This window comes from Ambystoma mexicanum, chromosome 13 (assembly GCF_040938575.1).
Source record: "Ambystoma mexicanum isolate Mex_15411 chromosome 13, UKY_AmexF1_1, whole genome shotgun sequence".
NCBI lineage: Eukaryota > Metazoa > Chordata > Amphibia > Caudata > Ambystomatidae > Ambystoma > Ambystoma mexicanum.
This window is the reverse complement of record NC_090938.1, coordinates 44,364,165-44,384,270: the sequence shown is the minus strand read 5'-3', so window position 1 is coordinate 44,384,270 and position 20,106 is coordinate 44,364,165.

Here is a 20,106-nt window from a genome sequence, read left to right as displayed (position 1 = left end):
AACCTCCACAGGTGCTTCTAGAGACAGAGGGCGAGCTAACACAAGTATTCTAGTGACTGAACTGTCACATGTAAAACTAGAGAATACATCCCACAGGTACCGCTAGAAACTGAATCTCCACAGGTGCTTCTAGAGACAGAGAGCGAGCTACCACAGGTATTCTAGGGACGGAACTGTCACATGTAATACTAGAGAATACATCCCACACGTACTGCTAGAAACTGAACCACCACAGGTGCTTTTAAAGACAGACGGCGAGCTACCACAGGTATTCTAGGGACTGAACTGTCACATGTAATACTAGAGAATACATCCCACAGGTACTGCTAGAAACTGAACCACCACAGGTGCTTCTAGAACCAGAGGGTGAGCTACCACAGATATTCTAGGGACTGAACTGTCACATGTAAAACTAGGGAATACATCCCACAGGCACTGCTGAAAACTGAACCACCACAGGTGATTCTAGAGACAGAGGGCGAGGTACCACAGGTATTCTAGGGACCGAACTGTCACATGTAATACTAGAGAATGCACCCCACAGGTACTGCTAGAAACTGAACCTCCACATGTGTTTCTAGAGACAGAGGGCAAGCTACCACAGGTATTCTAGGGACTGAACTGTTCCATGTAATACTAGAGAATACACCCACAGGTACTGCAAGAAACTGAACCTCCACAGGTGCTTCTAGAGGCAGAGGGCGAGCTACCACAGGTATTCTAGGGACTGAACTGTCACATGTAATACTAGAGAATACATCCCACAGGTACTGCTAGAAACTGAACCTCCACAGGTGCTTCTAGAGACAGAGGGCGAGCTACCACAGGTATTATAGGGACTGAACTGTCACATGTAATACTAGAGAATACATCCCACAGGTACTGCTAGAAACTGAACCTCCACAGGTGCTTCTAGAGACAGAGGGCGAGCTCCCACAGGTATTCTAGGGACTGAACTGTCACATGTAATACTAGAATATACACCCCACAGGTACTGCTAGAAACGGAACCGCCACAGGTGCTTCTAGAGACAGAGGGCGAGCTACCACAGGTATTCTAGGGACTGAACTGTCACATGTAATACTAGAGAATACATCCTACAGGTACTGCTAGAAACTGAACCTCCACAGGTGCTTCTAGGGACAGAGGGCAAGTATTCTAGTGACTGAACTGTCACATGTAAAACTAGAGAATACATCCCACACGTACTGCTAGAAACTGAACCACCACAGGTGCTTCTAAAGACAGACGGCGAGCTACCACAGGTATTCTAGGGACTGAACTGTCACATGTAATACTAGAGAATACATCCCACAGGTACTGCTAGAAACTGAACCACCACAGGTGCTTCTAGAAACAGAGTGCGAGCTACCACAGGTATTCTAGGGACTGAACTGTCACATGTAAAACTAGGGAATACATACCACAGGTACTGCTGGAAACTGAACCACCACAGGTGCTTCTAGAGACAGAGGGCGAGCTACCACAGGTATTCTAGGGACTGAACTGTCACATGTAATACTAGAGAATACACCCCACAGGTACTGCTAGAAACTGAACCTCCACAGGTGTTTCTAGAGACAGAGGGCAAGCTAACACAGGTATTCTAGGGACTGAACTGTCACATGTAATACTAGAAAATACACCCACAGGTACTGCTAGAAACTGAACCTCCACAGGTGCTTCTAGAGACAGAGGGCGAGCTACCACAGGTATTCTAGGGACTGAACTGTCACATGTAATACTAGAGAATACATCCCACAGGTACTGCTAGAAACTGAACCTCCACAGGTGCTTCTAGAGACAGAGGTCGAGCTACCACAGGTATTATAGGGACTGAACTGTCACATCTAATACTAGAGAATACATCCCACAGGTACTGCTAGAAACTGAACCTCCACAGGTGCTTCTAGAGACAGAGGGCGGGCTCCCACAGGTATTCTAGGGACTGAAATGTCACATGTAATACTAGAATATACACCCCACAGGTACTGCTAGAAACTGAACCTCCACAGGTGCTTCTAGAGACAGAGAGCGAGCTACCACAGGTATTCTAGGGACTGAACTGTCACATCTAATACTAGAGAATACATCCCACAGGTACTGCTAGAAACTGAACCACCACAGGTGCTTCTAGAGACAGAGGACGAGCTACCACAGGTATTCTAGGGACTGAACTGTCACATGTAATACTACAGAATACATCCCACAGGTACTGCTAGAAACTGAACCTCCATAGGTGCTTCTAGAGACATAGGGTGAGCTACCACAGGTATTATAGGGACTGAACTGTCACATGTAATACTAGAGAATACATCCCACAGGTACTGCTAGAAACTGAACCTCCACAGGTGCTTCTAGAGACAGAGGGGGAGCTACCACAGGTATTCTAGGGACTGAACTGTCACATGTAATACTAGAATATACACCCCACAGGTACTGCTAGAAACGGAACCGCCACAGGTGCTTCTAGAGACATAGTGCAAGCTACCAAAGGTATTCTAGAGACTAACTGTCACATGTAATACTAGAGAATACACCCCACAGGTACTGCTAGAAACGGAACCACCACAGGTGCTTCTAGAGACAGAGGGCGAGCTACCACAGGTATTCTAGGGACTGAACTGTCACATGTAATACTAGAGAATACACCCCAGAGGTACTGCTAGAAACTGAACCTTCACAGGTGCTTCTAGGGACAGAGGGCGAGCTACCACAGGTATTCTAGGGACTGAACTGTCACATGTAGTACTAGATAATACACCCCACAGGTACTGCTAGACACTGAACCTCCACAGGTGCATCTAGGGACAGAGGGGAAGCTAACACAAGTATTCTAGTGACTGAGCTGTCACATGTAAAACTAGAGAATGCATCCCACAGGTACCGCTAGAAACTGAACCTCCACAGGTGCTTCTAGAGACAGAGAGCGAGCTACCACAGGTATTCTAGGGACTGAACTGTCACATGTAATACTAGAGAATACATCCCACACGTACTGCTAGAAACTGAACCACCACAGGTGCTTCTAGAGACAGAGGTCGAGCTACCACAGGTATTCTAGGGACTGAACTGTCACATGTAATACTAGAGAATACATCCCACAGGTACTGCTAGAAACTGAACCACCACAGGTGCTTCGAGAAACAGAGGGCGAGCTACCACAGGTATTCTAGGGACTGAATTGTCACATGTAATACTTGGGAATACATCCCACAGGTACTGCTGGAAACGGAAACACCACAGGTGCTTCTAGAGACAGAGGGCGAGCTACCACAGGTATTTTAGGGACTGAACTGTCACATGTAATACTAGAGAATACACCCCACAGGTACTGCTAGAAACTGAACCTCCACAGGTGTTTCTAGAGACAGAGGGCAAGCTACCACAGGTATTCTAGGGACTGAACTGTCACATGTAATACTAGTGAATACATCCCACAGGTGCTGCTAGAAACTGAACCTCCACAGGTGCTTCTAGAGACAGAGGGCGAGCTTCCACAGGTATTCTAGGGACTGAACTGTCACATGCAATACTAGAATACACCCCACAGGTACTGCTAGAAACGGAACCGCCACAGGTGCTTCTAGAGACAGAGGGCGAGCTACCACAGGTATTCTATGGACTGAACTGTCACATCTAATACTAGAGAATACATCCTATAGTTACTGCTAGAAACTGAACCTCCACAGGTGCTTCTATGGACAGAGGGCGAGCTACCACAGGAATTCTAGGGACTGAACTGTCACATGTAGTACAAGAGAGCACATCCCACAGGTACTGCTAGAAACTGAACCTCCACAGGTGCTTCTAGGGACAGAGGCCGAGCTACCACAGGTAATCTAGGGACTAAACTGTCACATGTAATTCTAGAGAATACATCCCACAGGTACTGCTAGAAACTGAACCTCCACAGGTGCTTCTAGGGACAGAGGGCAAGCTACCACAGGTATTCTAGGGACTGAACTGTCACATGTAATACTAGAGAATACATCCCACAAGTACCGCTAGAAACTGAACCACCACAGGTGCTTCTAGAGACAGAGGGCGAGCTACCACAGCTATTCTAGGGACTGAACTGTCACATGTAATACTAGAGAATACATCCCACAGGTACTGCTAGAAACTGAACCTCCACAGGTGCTTCTAGAAAAAGAGGGTGAGCTACCACAGGTATTCTAGGGACTGAACTGTCACATGTAATACTAGGGAATACATCCCACAGGTACTGCTGGAAACGGAACCACCACAGGTGCTTCTAGAGACAGAGGGCGAGCTACCACAGGTATTCTAGGTACTGAACTGTCACATGTAATACTAGAGAATACACCCCACAGGTACTGCTAGAAACTGAACCTTCACAGGTGCTTCTAGGGACAGAGGGCAAGCTACCACAGGTATTCTAGGGACTGAACTTTCACATGTAGTACTAGATAATACATCCCACAGGTACTGCTAGACACTGAACCTCCACAGGTGCTTCTAGGGACGGAGGGCAAGCTACCACAGGTATTCCAGGGACTGAACTGTCACATGTAAAACTAGAGACTACATCCCACAGGTACCGCTAGAAACTGAACCTCCACAGGTGCTTCTAGAGACAGAGGGCGAGCTAACACAAGTATTCTAGTGACTGAACTGTCACATGTAATACTAGAGAATACATCCCACAGGTACTGCTAGAAACTGAACCACCACAGGTGCTTCTAGAAACAGAAGGCGAACTACCACAGGTATTCTAGGGACTGAACTGTCACATGTAATACTAGAGAATACATCCCACAGGTACTGCTAGAAACTGAACCACCACAGGTGCTTCTAGAAACAGAGGGCGAGCTACCACAGGTATTCTAGGGACTGAACTGTCACATGTAATACTAGAATATACACCCCACAGGTACTGCTAGAAACGGAACCGCCACAGGTGCTTCTAGAGACAGAGGACGAGCTACCACAGGTATTCTAGGGACTGAACTGTCACATGTAATACTAGAGAATACACCCCACAGGTACTGCTAGAAACGGAACCACCACAGGTGCTTCTAGAGACAGAGGGCGAGCTACCACAGGTATTCTAGGGACTGAACTGTCACATGTAATTCTAGAGAATACACCCCACAGGTACTGCTAGAAACGGAACCTCCACAGGTGTTTATTGAGACAGAGGGCAAGCTACCACAGGTATTCTAGGGACTGAACTGTCACATGTAATACTAGTGAATACACCCACAGGTACTGCTAGAAACTGAACCTCCACAGGTGCTTCTAGAGACAGAGGGCGAGCTACCACAGGTATTCTAGGGACTGAACTGTCACATGTAATACTAGAATATACACCCCACAGGTACTGCTAGAAACGGAACCGCCACAGGTGCTTCTAGAGACAGAGGGGAGCTACCACAGGTATTCTAGGGACTGAACTGTCACATGTAATACTAGAGAATACACCCCACAGGTACTGCTAGAAACTGAACCACCACAGTTGCTTCTAGAGACAGAGGGCGAGCAACCACAGGTATTCTAGGGACTGAACTGTCACATGTAATACTAGAGAATACACCCCACACTTACTGCTAGAAACTGAACCTCCACAGGTGCTTCTATAGACAGAGGGCGGGCTACCACAGGTATTCTAGGGACTGAACTGCCACATGTAATACTAGAGAATACATCCCACAGGTACTGCTAGAAACTGAACCTACACAGGTGCTTCTAGAGACAGAGGGCGAGCTACCACAGCTATTCTAGGGACTGAACTGTCACATGTAATACTAGAGAATACATCCCACAGGTCCTGCTAGAAACTGAACCACCACAGGTGCTTCTAGAAACAGAGGGTGAGCTACCACAGGTATTCTAGGGACTGAACTGTCACATGTAATACTAGGGAATACATCCCACAGGTACTGCTGGAAACTGAACCACCACAGGTGCTTCTACAGACAGAGGGCGAGCTACCACAGGTATTCTAGGGACTGAACTGTCACATGTAATACTAGAGAATACACCCCACAGGTACTGCTAGAAACTGAACCTCAACAGGTGCTTCTAGGGACAGAAGGCGAGCTACCACAGGTATTCTAGGGACTGAACTGTCACATGTAGTACTAGATAATACATCCCACAGGTACTGCTAGACACTGAACCTACACAGGTGCTTCTAGGGACAGAGGGCAAGCTACCACAGGTATTCTAGGGACTGAACTGTCACATGTAAAACTAGAGACTACATCCCACAGGTACCGCTAGCAACTGAACCTTCACAGGTGCTTCTAGAGACAGAGGGCGAGCTAACACAAGTATTCTAGTGACTGAACTGTCACATGTAAAGCTAGAAAATACATCCCACAGGTACTGCTAGAAACTGAACCTCCACAGGTGCTTCTAGAGACAGAGAGCGAGCTACCACAGGTATTCTAGGGACTGAACTGTCACATGTAATACTAGAGAATACATCCCACACGTACTGCTAGAAACTGAACCACCACAGGTGCTTCTAGAGACAGAGGGCGAGCTACCACAGGTATGCTAGGGACTGAACTGTCACATGTAATACTAGAGAATACATCCCACAGGTACTGCTAGAAACTGAACCACCACAGGTGCTTCTAGAAACAGAGGGCGAACTACCACAGGTATTCTAGGGACTGAACTGTCACATGTAATACTAGAGAATACACCCCACAGGTACTGCTAGAAACTGAACCTCCACAGGTGTTTCTAGAGACAGAGGGCAAGCTACCACAGGTATTCTAGGGACTGAACTGTCCCTTGTAATACTAGAGAATACACCCACAGGTACTGCTAGAAACTGAACCTCCACAGGTGCTTCTAGAGACAGAGGGCGAGCTACCACAGGTATTCCAGGGACTGAACTGTCACATGTAATACTAGAGAATACATCCCACAGGTACTGCTAGAAACTGAACCTACACAGGTGCTTCTAGAGACAGAGGGCGAGCTACCCAAGGTATTATAGGGACTGAACTGCCACATGTAATACTAGAGAATACATCCCACAGGTACTACTAGAAACTGAACCTCCACAGGTGCTTCTAGAGACAGAGGGCGAGCTACCACAGGTATTCTAGGGACTGAACTGTCACATGTAATACTAGAATATACACCCCACAGGTACTGCTAGAAACGGAACCGCCACAGGTGCTTCTAGAGACAGAGGGCGAGCTACCACAGGTATTCTAGGGACTGAACTGTCACATGTAATACTAGAGAATACATCCCACAGGTACTGCTAGAAACTGAACCTCCACAGGTGCTTCTAGAGACAGAGGGCGAGCTACCACAGGTATTCTAGGGACTGAACTGTCACATTTAATACTAGTGAATACATCCCACAGGTACTGCTAGAAACTGAACCTCCACAGGTGCTTCTAGAGACAGAGGACAAGCTAACACAGGTATTCTAGGGACTGAACTGCCACATGCAATACTAAAGAATACATCCCACAGGTACTGATAGAAACTGAACCTCCACAGGTGCTTCTAGAGACAGAGGGCAAGCTACCACAGGTATTCTAGGGACTGACCTTCCACATGTAATACTAGAGAATACATCCCAAAGGCACAGCTAGAGAGTGACCTATTATAGGTACTGCTGGAGACTGAACTATCACTCATACTCCTAGAGATTGAATGTCCACAGGTACAGCTAGAGAGTGACCTATCCTAGGTACTGCTGGAGACTGAGCTATCATTCATACTGCTAGACACTGAAAGTCCACAGGTACAGCTAGAAGCTGAACTTTCATAGGTAGTGCCAGAGATGTAACTATCACTGATACTGCTAGAGACTGAATGTCCACAGGTGCTTCTAGAGACAGAGGGTGAGCAACCACAGGTATTCTAGGGACTGAACTATCACATGTAATACTAGAGAATACATCCCACAGGTACTGCTAGAAACAGAATCTCCACAGGTGCTTCTAGAGACAGAGAGTGAGATACCACAGGTATTCTACGGACTGAACTGTCACATGTAATACTAGAGAATACATCCCACAGGTACTGCTAGAAACTGAACCACCACAGGTGCTTCTAGAGACAGAGAGCGAGCTACCACAGGTATTCTAGGGACTGAACTGTCACATGTAATACTAGAGAATACACCACAGGTACTGCTAGAAACTGAACCACCACATGTGCTTCTAGAGAGAGAGGGCGAGCTACCACAGGTATTCTAGGGGCTGAACTGTCTCATGTAATACTAGAGAATACATCCCACAGGTACTGCTAGACACTGAACCTCCACAGGTGCTTCTAGGGACAGAGGGCGAGCTACCACAGGTATTCTAGGGGTTGAACTGTCACATGTAGTACTAGATAATACATCCCACAGGTACTGCTAGACACAGGACCTCCACAGGTGCTTCTAGGGACATAGGGTAAGCTACCACAGGTATTCTAGGGACTGACCTGTCACATGTAAAACTAGAGAATACACCCCACAGGTACTGCTAGAAACGGAACCGCCACAGGTGCTTGTAGAGACAGAAGGCGAGCTAACACAAGTATTCTAGTGACTGAACTGTCACATGTAAAACTAGAGAATACATCCCACAGGTACCACTAGAAACTGAACCTCCACAGGTGCTTCCAGAGACAGAGAGCGAGCTACCACAGGTATTCTAGGGACTGAACTGTCACATGTAATACTAGAGAATACATCCCACAGGTACTGCCAGAAACGGAACCAGCATAGGTGCTTCTAGAGACAGAGGGCGAGCTACCACAGGTAGTCTAGGGACTGAACTGTCACATGTAATACGAGGGAATACATCCCACAGGTACTGCTGGAAACGGAACCACCACAGGTGCTTCCAGAGACAGAGGGCGAGCTACCACAGGTATTCTAGGGACTGAACTGTCACATGTAATACTAGTGAATACACCCCACAGGTACTGCTAGAAACTGAACCTCCACAGGTGCTTCTAGAGACAGAGAGCGAGCTACCACAGGTATTCTAGGGACTGACCTGTCACATGTAATACTAGAGAATACACCCCACAGGCACTGGTAGAAACTGAACCTCCACAGGTGCTTCTAGAGACAGAGGGCGAGCTACCACAGTTATTCTAGGGACTGAACTGTCACATGTAGTACTAGATAATACATCCCACAGGTACCGCTAGACACTGAACATCCACAGGTGCTTCTAGGGACAGAGGGCAAGCTACCACAGGTATTATAGGGACTGAACTGTCACATGTAAAACTAGAGACTACATCCCACAGGTACCGCTAGAAACTGAACCTCCACAGGTGCTTCAAGAGACAGAGGGCGAGCTAACACAAGTATTCTAGTGACTGAACTGTCACATGTAAAACTAGAGAATACATCCCACAGGTACCGCTAGAAACTGAACCTCCACAGGTGCTTTTAGAGACAGAGAGCGAGCTACCACAGGTATTCTAGGGACACCACTGTCACATGTAATACTAGAGAATACATCCCACACGTACTGCTAGAAACTGAACCACCACATGTGCTTTTAAAGACAGACGGCGAGCTGCCACAGGTATTCTAGGGACTGAACTGTCACATGTAATACTAGAGAATATATCCCACAGGTACTGCTAGAAACTAAACCACCACAGGTGCTTCTAGAAACAGAGGGCGAGCTACCACAGGTATTCTAGGGACTGAACTGTCACATGTAAAACTAGGGAATACATCCCACAGGCACTGCTGAAATCTGAACCACCACAGGTGCTTCTAGAGACAGAGGGTGAGGTACCACAGGTATTCTAGGGACTGAACTGTCACATGTAATACAAGAGAATACACCCCACAGGTACTGCTAGAAACTGAACCTCCACAGGTGTTTCTAGAGACAGAGGGCAAGCTACCACAGGTATTCTAGGGACTGAACTGTTCCATGTAATACTAGAGAATACACCCACAGGTACTGCAAGAAACTGAACCTCCACAGGTGCTTCTAGAGGCAGAGGGCGAGCTACCACAGGTATTCTAGGGACTGAACTGTCACATGTAATACTAGAGAATACATCCCACAGGTACTGCTAGAAACTGAACCTCCACAGGTGCTTCTAGAGACAGAGGGCGAGCTACCACAGGTATTATAGGGACTGCACTGTCACATGTAATACTAGAGAATACATCCCACAGGTACTGCTAGAAACTGAAACTCCACAGGTGCTTCTAGAGACAGAGGGCGAGCTCCCACAGGTATTCTAGGGACTGAACTGTCACATGTAATACTAGAATATACACCCCACAGGTACTGCTAGAAACTGAACCTCCACAGGTGCTTCTAGAGACAGAGAGCGAGCTACCACAGGTATTCTAGGGACTGAACTGTCACATGTAATACTAGAGAATACATCCCACAGGTACTGCTGGAAACTGAACTGTCACATTTAAAACTAGGGAATACATCCCACAGGTACTGCTGGAAACTGAACCACCACAGGTGCTTCTAGAGACAGAGGGCGAGCTACCACAGGTATTCTAGGGACTGAACTGTCACATGTAATACTAGAGAATACACCCCACAGGTACTGCTAGAAACTGAACCTCCACAGGTGTTTCTAGAGACAGAGGGCGAGCTACCACAGGTATTCTAGGGACTGAACTGTCACATGTAATACTAGAAAATACACCCACAGGTACTGCTAGAAACTGAACCTCCACAGGTGCTTCTAGAGACAGAGGGCGAGCTACCACAGGTATTATAGGGACTGAACTGTCACATCTAATACTAGAGAATACATCCCACAGGTACTGCTAGAAACTGAACCTCCACAGGTGCTTCTAGAGACAGAGGGCGAGCTCCCACAGGTATTCTAGGGACTGAAATGTCACATGTAATACTAGAATATACACCCCACAGGTACTGCTAGAAACTGAACCTCCACAGGTGCTTCTAGAGACAGAGAGCGAGCTACCACAGGTATTCTAGGGACTGAACTGTCACGTGTAATACTAGGGAATACATCCCACAGGTATTGCTGGAAACGGAACCACCACAGGCGCTTCTAGAGACAAAGGGCGAGCTACCACAGCTATTCTAGGGACTGAACTGTCACATGTAATACTAGAGAATACACCCCACAGGTACTGCTAGAAACTGAACCTCCACAGGTGTTTCTAGAAACAGAGGGCGAGCTACCACAGGTATTCTAGGGACTGAACTGTCAATGTAATACTAGAGAATACACCCACAGGTACTCCTAGAAACTGAACCTCCACAGGTGCTTCTAGAGACAGAGGACGAGCTACCACAGGTATTCTAGGGACTGAACTGTCACATGTAATACTAGAGAATACATCCCACAGGTACTGCTAGAAACTGAACCTCCAGAGGTGCTTCTAGAGACATAGGGTGAGCTCCCACAGGTATTATAGGGACTGAACTGTCACATGTAATACTAGAGAATACATCCCACAGGTACTGCTAGAAACTGAACCTCCACAGGTGCTTCTAGAGACAGAGGGGGAGCTACCACAGGTATTCTAGGGACTGAACTGTCACATGTAATACTAGAATATACACCCCACAGGTACTGCTAGAAACGGAACCGCCACAGGTGCTTCTAGAGACAGAGTGCGAGCTACCACAGGTATTCTAGGGACTAACTGTCACATGTAATACTAGAGAATACACCCCACAGGTACTGCTAGAAACGGAACCACCACAGGTGCTTCTAGAGACAGAGGGCGAGCTACCACAGGTATTCTAGGGACTGAACTGTCACATGTAATACTAGAGAATACACCTCAGAGGTACTGCTAGAAACTGAACCTCCACAGGTGCTTCTAGAGACAGAGGGCGAGCTACCACAGGTATTCTAGGGACTGAACTGCCACATGTAATACTAGAGAATACATCCCACAGTTACTGCTAGAAACTGAACCTCCACAGGTGCTTCTAGAGACAGAGGGCGAGCTACCACAGGTATTCTAGGGACTGAACTGTCACATTTAATACTAGTGAATACATCCCACAGGTAGTGCTAGAAACTGAACCTCCACAGGTGCTTCTAGAGACAGAGGGCGAGCTAACACAGGTATTCTAGGGACTGAACTGCCACATGCAATACTAGAGAATACATCCCACAGGTACTGATAGAAACTGAACCTCCACAGGTGCTTCTAGAGACAGGAAGCGAGCTACCACAGGTATTCTAGGGACTGAACTTCCACATGTAATACTAGAGAATACATCCCAAAGGCACAGCTAGAGAGTGATCTATCATATGTACTGCTGGAGACTGAAGTATCACTCATACTCCTAGAGATTGAATGTCCGCAGGTACAGCTAGGGAGTGACCTATCATAGGTACTGCTGGAGACTGAGCTATCATTCATACTGCTAGATACTGAAAGTCCACAGGTACAGCTAGAAGCTGAACTTTCATAGGTAGTGCTGGAGATGTAACTATCACTGATACTGCTAGAGACTGAATGTCCACAGGTGCTTCTAGAGACAGAGGGTGAGCAACCACAGGTATTCTAGGGACTGAACTGTCACATGGAATACTAGTGAATACATCCCACAGGCAAAGCTAGAAACTGAACCTCCACAGGTGCTTCTAGAGAGAGAGGGCGAGCTACCACAAGTATTCTAGGAACTGAACTTCCACATGTAATACTAGAGAATACATCCCACGGGCACTGCTAGAAGCTGAACCATTACAGGTGCTTCTAGAGACAGAGGGTGAGCTACCGCAGGTATTCTAGGGACTGAACTGTCACATGTAATACTAGAGAATACATCCCACAGGTGCTGCTAGAAACAGAATCTCCACAGGTGCTTCTAGAGACAGAGAGTGAGCTACCACAGGTATTCTAGGGACAGAACTGTCACATGTAATACTAGAGAATACATCCCACAGGTACTACTAGAAACTGAACCACCACAGGTGCTTCTAGAGAGAGAGGGCGAGCTACCACAGGTATTCTAGGGGCTGAACTGTCTCCTGTAATACTAGATAATACATCCCACAGGTACTGCTAGACACTGAACCTCCACAGGTGCTTCTAGGGACAGAGGGCTGTCAAGACCGGTGGGGGGGGTCTGTACTTCCGCTCTCTATATGGTAGAGGAGAGGCACAGAAGACCCCAGCCAAGATTCTCGATTACGGTAGCGATGGACGAGCAATCAAGGCCTAGCTTCTCAGGAGGTGATGCAGGCTGGTTCTTAAGTACAGGGTATCCCCAAGCCCCCACAAAGGAATGTCCACACACTGTATTACTGAAAACACAGTCTTTATATAATTAATATTCAAGGGTTATGTACACTTATCACAATAACGCACTTTGTGCTCAGGAAAATCAGCAATGGTAAATATCTACAATTCTAAAGTGGTACCACTAATATTAGACCTCATTAAAGTGCATTCACAATACTGTTAAAATGGCACACAGATCAATAAGAAGGAAACCAGCAATAGAGAGAGGAGAGATAACAGAGGGTTGAAACAATAGGCAGAATACTGGCCCCTACCACTGGACACAGTTCTGTGTGGAGATCCCCCCACCTGGGCAACCTGTAAAATAAAGGGATATGACACAAGCCCAGTCCATATATTGTTCAACAGTCTTATTCTCTCCTACAATGTTTTTACCCCCCCAATGTACCTGGTGGAGTCGAGTTCTTCGAAGAGGCGTCGACAGATCCTTCTTGAATGACCCCCTTTTAAGCAGGAGTCACGGATCGTCGAGAGGCGTAGAGAAACGTCGAAGACCTCGGGGTTCGGCGACGGGGAATCGACGGCCCTTCTTGAATGCCTTCCCTTTCAAGCGGGAGGCACGGGGCGTCGAACGTCCGTCGACAAACGAGGTAGAATGATGTCGAAGAGGCGGCAGCTTCGTCCGAGCGGTGCTCGTCGGCGTCGGGGCGTCGGCGTCCTGCAAGGCGGAGGTGTGCGGGGCACCTCGATGACAATAGTTCTGGACCGCAAAGATTGTAGAGACGGGAGCCCAGCAAGGGCGTCGAGTCGCTCGAGTCTTTGGGATCGTGAGGTGGCGGGAAACCCACCGGCGGATTTCTCCTCGGCGCGTTGGTCGTCCTCGACTTTCTCCGGCAGGATAAGCGGTCGACGATGCGGTCGAGGGAGTCCTTCGATTGAAACGTCCTTAGGCAAGGAGCGGACGGCTCCGGTCGTCGGCGGCACGGCGTCAAGTGGTTCCCACGGCTGGGCAACACAACTTCGACGGGCCTCCAGCGGTTACACAGACCTGCGAACCCTGGTCGACGGCAATGGACTTCGACAGCGTCGATGTCCGGGTGCTTCACTTCGATCTCCTCGGCGGTCCCGTCTCGGGTCGGCAGCCTTTCGAGGGTCTGACTTCCAGGGCGCTTCGGCGAAGATTCAGCGGTGCTCGATGGTCCCTCGGAGCACGGGAAGAGGGCGCCTTACCAGGTCCTCTCTCGGGTCAGTCCTCGACGATTTCGACAACCTTCAGTTCCGTCGAAGCAAATGCCACAGCAAGTCTTCTTCTTCCAGCTGGACGTCGAGGATCAGCAAATCCAGTTACTCTTGAGTGGAGACTCAGCTTCTGAATGCTTCTGAACAATTTCCAGTGGTGAGAGGTCCCCAGATATACTATTCTGTCTCTCATCCACACTGCTGGCACACACACAGCAGCCAATCACACAGAAGGGCATTCATGCAGTCAGTCAGCCAATCAGGCACACAGTGCATTCAGGCCACACTCCTCCCTTTCAGACACTCACAACAAGGAATGTGGATTGGGACAAGTACCCAGCCATTCAACACTACACACTGCATTCAGGCCAGTTTCGGGCAGGGCTGTCTCAGTCTTTGTCTCTCATGCCAGAAACCAGACAACCACAACAAGGAGTGTATATTGGTCACACACTCCATTCACCCAGGTCCCACCCACAGGAGGTACCCATAACATACAGTCACTGGGAAGGCTCCAGTCAGTCTAGCTGGGCCTTTACAACAACACCATATATGGAACTTCCACCCAACAGCCAGTCAGGGGGAAGGGACAGAGTCAGGGCTTCCCAGGACTTTGGGAAAAACAAGATAACAGGCAATAGAAAGCAAGAGGCCACAGGGGCCATCTTGTTTCCTATCAGGAATCAACTGATTCCAATGGCAGGGCCTGGGTATCCCAAAATGGAGGACACCCAGAGCACCTGTCAAATTCAGCATGGAGCTGCCACCAGCCCATACCCTGCTCTGTGGGCCACCCACAGGTGCCCAAAAACATACACTAGGGGCACAGGGTTGTACCCCTACCCATGGGTGCCATAAGGGTATCCCATGGGTCTGTTCACCAAACCAAAAGAGAGCTGCACTGCCAGGAGTCCCTCATGGACTCCTGGGCAGAAAACATGACAGAACACACGGTAAAAACAGAAAAAGGACAAGGATTCAGAGGCCCTGTCCCTCAGATGCATTTCCGGCATCACAGTCGCCCCCCCCAGACTGAGGTGGAGGGTGCCTAATCTCCCACGGGATAGACACCCTCATCCAGACGGTCAACATACCTTCTGGAAAGGCCATCTGCATTATCGTGACTCTTCCCTGGTCTGTGCTCTATGGTGAAGTCTAGCCCTTGTAGGCTAATCGACCACCTGAGCAATTTCGGATTCTCACCCTTCATCTGCATAAGCCACTTCAGGGGCTTATGATCTGTTTGGACCTTGAAGGTGGACCCCGTAAGGTAGGGCCTAAAACGCCTAAGGCTCCAAACTATACTAAAACATTCCTTTTCAACAGTAGCCCACCTAAGTTCTCTACCCTTGAGTTGTCTACTGATGAATATGATAGGATGTTCTCTCCCTTTGTCATCTAACTGGGACAAGACAGCTCCAATTCCGGTGTCGCAGGCATCCGTCTGGACGATAAAGGGTCGGCTGTAGTCAGGCGCACTCAACACAGGTGCCCTACACAGACTTTCTTTCAAGCCATCAAAGGCCCTCTGACAGTCTTCAGTCCAATTAACCTTCCTAGGCTGTTTGGGTGAAGTTAGAGCTGTCAGGGGTGCAGCTATGGTTCCATAGTCTGCCATGAAATTGCGATAGTACCCAGTGAGGCCCAAAAAGGCTCTCACCTGGGTTTGAGTAGTGGGAGTCTCCCAGTTCTGTACGTCCTGTACTTTACTGGAGAGAGGTTGGATTTGACCCCCTCCTACCTCATGACCAAGATAGGTAACTTTCCCCTGAGCTATCTGGCACTTGGTGGCCTTGATAGTGAGGTTAGCCCTTTTCAAGGCCTGCAACACCTTATCCAGATGTGTCAAATGCTCTTCCCAGGTGGAACTGTAGACGGCAATGTCGTCTAAGTAAGCCACACAAAAGGCTTCCAGCCCACTGAGCGCATGGTTGACCAATCTCTGGAAGGTGGCAGGGGCATTCTTCAACCCAAAGGGCATGACCCTAAACTGGTAGAGTCCCTCAGGTGTGGAGAATGCCGTCTTTTCCTTGGCATGGTCCGTCAGAGCTATTTGCCAATAGCCTGAGGTAAGGTCAAAGGTGCTCACAAATTTGGCAGCACCTATAGTGTCCACGAGCTCATCAGCCCTGGGCAATGGGTGCGCGTCAGTTTTGGTGACGGCATTGACTCCTCGGTAGTCCACACAGAACCTCCAATCCTTGGTACCCGCCGGGGAACTTGCCTTGGGGACAAGGACCACTGGACTGGACCAGGGACTGGTGGAGGGTTCAATAACACCCAGATCCAACATCTTGGCGACCTCAGCCTGGATGTGGTTTTTGACGGTATCTGACATACGATAGCTCCTGCTTTTGACAGGCACACTGTCACCAGTGTCAATTTCGTGCTTACACCACGGTGTAAGGCCCGGTGTCAGTGAAAACAGAGGGGCATACTGCTGGAGCAAAGCCCGGCAGGCCCTCTGCTGCTCTGTTGTCAAATCGGGAGAGAGTTGTACTCCCTCCACTGAGCCATCCTGAGGGTTGCTATGCAGCAAATCAGGAAGGGGCTCACTCTCATCCTCTTCTTGCCCTGAAGCTAGCAAGAGACATGAGACCTCTGCTCGCCTGTGGAAAGGCTTGAGCCTGTTGACATGGAATACCTGGGGGGCTACCCCAGAGGCTCCCATGTCCACCAGATAATTGACTTCGCCCATCTTGGAGATGATCCTGAAGGGTCCAGTCCACTTGTCTGCCAAAGCTCTAGGCTTGGTAGGCTCCATCACAAGGATTTCCTGTCCCGGAGTCCAATCCACTTGCGAAGCTTTCAGGTCATGCCAGTACTTATTCAATTCCTGGCTGGCCTTGAGATTTGCTGTTGCCTGACCCATCATTTGTGTCATCCTCCGCCTGAGGCCTAACACATAGTCCCCCACTTGCTTGGCGGGACCTGGAGGGGTGGCTTCCAAGCCTTCTCGGATCAAGGCGAGGGGCCCCCTCACGGGATGTCCAAAGAGTAACTCAAAGGGGCTGAAACCAACACCCTCTTGAGGTACCTCTCTGTAAGCAAACAGCAGGCATGGCAGGAGGAGATCCCATTTCCTCCTTAGGGGCTCTTCCAAAGCACCTAGCATGCCCTTGAGAGTTTTGTTAAATCTCTCAACCAGACCATTGGTCTGGGGGTGGTAAGAGGTGGAGAACTTGTAGGTTACCCCGCACTCTTTCCACATGGTTTTCATGTAACTAGACATGAAGTTGGATCCTCGGTCAGAGACAACCTCCTTGGGGAATCCAACACGGGTGAAAATGCCCAGGAGAGCCCTGGCAACCACCTTGGCAGTAACAGTCCGAAGGGGTATTGCCTCAGGGTACCTGGTGGCATGATCTACCAAGACCAGGATGAACCGATGTCCACCTGAAGTGGGAGGGTCAAGGGGACCGACGATGTCGATGCCCACCCTCTCAAATGGTGTGCCAACCACTGGTAATGGCTGCAGTGGGGCAATGACCCTGCCTCCAGTCTTGCCAGACAACTGACAAGTTGGGCAGGTCCTGCAGTGGGACTCCACCTCTACTCCCATCCGTGGCCAGTAGAAATGGGCAGAGAGCCTCTGCTTAGTCTTCTTGGTCCCAAGATGACCAGCCAAGGGCACCTCATGCGCCAACTGCAGTAGGAAGGGCCTGTAAACCTGGGGTACCACCAACCTCTTGCGGGCACCAGGTTCGGGCTTAGTGGGCTCACTAACAAGGAGCTCACCCTCCCAATAAATCTTGAATGTCCTAGGCACTTCACCTTGTGCCTGGGACAGGGCCTGTTTCCTCAGGCCCTCGAGAGAGTGGCACTCTCTCTGTCCCTTACAGAAGTCTGCCCGGGAGGGTCCCCCTTCAGCTAACAAGCATTGAAGGTCGGGATGATCCTCCGGGTTGAGAACCTCTCCCACAGGAGAGTCTTCTGTCTCTTCTCCCACAGGAGTTGAGTTTGGGTTTTCCGCTGGACCCAGCCCGTCCGGAGCATGGATCCCATTGGGTGCTGTCGGAACAGCAGGAAGAGAAGGTGTTCCCTCCACAGAGGTGGCCTTCTTGGTCTTCCTTCTTCTTGCCTTAGGCCTCGCCTTTGGCTCGGATACCTGACTCACAGCCAGACCCGGTGTCACCTGTGACCTAGTGACTGCAGCAGCAGTCATGGGAAGACCATCCGAGATCAACCCCAACTCTACTAGATCATTTCCTAACAGAATGTTAGCAGGGACATTGTCCTGAACCAGGACAGGAAGCCTTGCTGTCTTGTCTCCAATCATGAGTGTGACTAGGGCTACAGGCGATAATTTGGGAGGCCCACCAGCTAACCTGGTGGTTTGCAGAGGAGCACCTTCATAGTCCTCTGGCTTGAGCAGGGTCCTGTCCACCACTGTCATGCTTGCCCCAGTGTCTCTCAAACCAGTAGAAGGCTGGCCATTCAAGAGGACACTTCTCAAAAATCTACGGGTGTTCTGTGGGATAGTCGCCAGTACTTCTGCGTACTGGTCCCAGGCCCCAAGGGACACTAAGGAAATCTCTACTGGAGCACCAAATGTGATTCCTGTAGAGGAGGGGAGGACAGTGGCCTCCACCTCAGACACGGGGTAAGGGTAGGTCAGGCTGACAGCCTGTACTCCAAGTGCCTTACCTTTACACTTGGGGTCACCCCTTTTGTGATCCAGAGCCCCACAATCCCAACAAGTGCCAGGAGTGCGGGGTACGGTACTGGAACCACTGGGAGCCTGCTTTGCAGCAGGTGGACCACTACTCTTATTCCCACCCACAGAGGACTTATCCCCACTAGATTTTTGGGTCTTAGGAGAGGAAGGTTTTGGTTTACCCGACTGTGACTGCTTTTGGGACTCCTCAGCTTTCTGAGAGGCCCCCTTTTCTTTGTCCTTGTCCTTCCCACTGGAGTCCTTAGGGGACACCCGGTGGGAGACCCACTTGTCAGCCAACCTAGCCAGCTTAAAGGGGTCCAAAATGTTCTGGTCAGCCACATACTGACGCAGCTCTGGTGAACAGGCTTCAGAAAAATGCTCAAAAAACAAGAGGTGGGACAACTCAACAAAAGTTTTCACCTTGTATCCATCAATCCACCCCATCAGGTTCATGTGCGCAGTACTCACCCAGTCAACCCAAGACACATTCTCTCTTTTCTTAAATTCCCTGAACCTTTTAAGGTATTGGGCAGGTGTCTTGCCAAACTTGGCAATCAAAGCAGACTTCATACACTCATACTGACCCCTTTCTTCCACACTCAGCTTCAGAATACAGTCATATCCAGTTTGAGGCACTCTGCTTAACAAACACTTAGCCCAATCTCTTTTATCTACATCATGAATTGCACAAGCCATTTCAAACGCTTCAATCCATTGGAGGATATCTGAACCCTCCACAAACACACCAACCAAATCTTTCATAAACTTGGTGGCTGGGGACCTGCCACTCTCAATTGGTCTAGCTGAAGTCTCCACTCTAGCTCTCTCTAGCTGGATTCTCTGACATTCAGTGTCCTTGTCTTTGAGCGCAAGATCCCTATTCTTGAGTTCCACTTGCTGTGCCAGCTCCTCTTTCTTAAGCTCAGCTTCTATTTCCAACTTGCGATATTCAAAGGCCAATTTCATCCTTAATAACTCAAGTTCCATGGAATTGCTGGGGTTTGGAACAGAGGCAGCAGGAATGGTGGCATTC